The sequence below is a fragment of the Rhincodon typus genome, chromosome 17 (assembly GCF_021869965.1).
Source record: "Rhincodon typus isolate 14 chromosome 17, sRhiTyp1.1, whole genome shotgun sequence".
In the NCBI taxonomy this organism is placed as follows: domain Eukaryota; kingdom Metazoa; phylum Chordata; class Chondrichthyes; order Orectolobiformes; family Rhincodontidae; genus Rhincodon; species Rhincodon typus.
Genome location: NC_063348.1, coordinates 61,335,263 through 61,336,687, shown reverse-complemented (window position 1 = coordinate 61,336,687; position 1,425 = coordinate 61,335,263). Strand labels below are relative to the sequence as shown.

At 48.2% G+C, this 1,425-nt stretch overlaps 1 protein-coding gene across 1 annotated transcript in view; it reads left to right on the top strand.

The window, feature by feature from the left end:
• Nucleotides 1-729: 729 nt before the first annotated feature.
• LOC109932639 (golgin subfamily B member 1-like) overlaps nt 730-1,425 on the top strand; it is an 81,549-nt gene continuing 80,853 nt past the window's right edge. Inside the window, exon 1 of the mRNA XM_048607204.1 lies at nt 730-911. The gene's annotated coding sequence lies outside the window, so the exon portion shown is untranslated. The remainder of the gene's footprint in view (nt 912-1,425) is intronic.

Sequence of the window (1,425 nt, the reverse complement as noted above, 5' to 3'; positions counted from 1 at the left end):
TGGTATTTGTATGTTCTCCCCATGTCGGTGTGGGTTTCCTCTGGGTTCCTCCCACAATCCAAAGATGTGCAGCGTGGGTGTTTTGGCCATGCTAAATTGCTTGTAGTGTTCAGGGATGTGTAGATTAGGTGGGTTATAGGGGATGGGTCTGGGTGGGATGCTCTGAGGGTCAGTGTGGACTTGTTGGGCCGAAGGGCCTGTTCCCACACTGTTGGGATTCTATGATAATTCAAACCCTCCATTCCTGGCAACATCCTGGTAAATCCCTTCTGAACCCTCTCCTGCTTGATAATATCCTCCCTAAAACGGGACGACCAGAACTAGACAGAGTACCCTAGAAGGGGCCTCATCAACGTCCTGGACATCCCAACTGCTGTATTCAAAGGTCTGAGCAATGAAGGCAAGTGTGCTCAATGACTTCTTAACCACCCTATCTATATGTGATGCAAACTTCAAAGAATAACGTACCAGCACCCATAGGTCTCCCTGTTCTACACCACTGTCCCATTTGAGCGGTAACACAGAGTCTTATTGTATGAGCCACCTTTGCTGACTTTCCAGTCTCTGTTTATGTTGCCCATCTTAAATGGGTTTCTTGGCTGAATTTCGCTGCAGACAAACTACAAACCACCAGGAGGCAGCAATGAGCTCCTGGGATACGTGTAACGTTGCAGCGTGTGTTTTGTGTTGACGTAATGCCGTGTGACGTGTTGATGTCACACGGCCTGTGTTCGGGCTCGGGGCTGTGATGGAGAAGGCGCTGCAGTAAGTCTCGCTGTTCCATGGTGAGTCCTTTGCAGCACCATCAACCCCGGAGCTGCTCCTAATTCATTGAATGCCGCCATGACTCCATAAGGCGTCCTCCTCCCTCTTTGCGATCCGGGTTTTGGGGGATCCGGGTCTCAACGCAGGTAAGGGCCGGTGTGCGCATGTGTGGACTTCTGCTGGAGCCGAAGGGACAACCTAGAGGGTCATTCCGTATCACAGCAAGGGGGTTAGTAATAACGTGAGAGTACTAGTAATGGGAAAGTTACAGGGGTAATGTCAGCGTACTAGTAATGGGACAGTAACAGGAGTAATCTGAGAGTACTACTAATGGGACAGTAACAGGAGTAACGTGAGAGTACTAGTAATGGGAAAGTCAGTGGGGTAATGTGAGAGTACTAGTAATGGGACAGTAACAGGAGTAATCTGAGAGTACTAGTAATGGGACAGTAACAGGAGTAATCTGAGAGCACTAGTAATGGGAAAGTAACAGGATTAATCTGAGAGTACCAGTAATGGGAAAGTAACAGGGGTAATGTCAGAGTACGAGTAATGGGAAAGTCACGGGTAATGTGAGTACTGATGGTGGGACAGTAACAGGAGTAATCTGAGAGTACTAGTAATGGGAAAGTAACAGGAGTAATGTGAGAGTACTAGGAA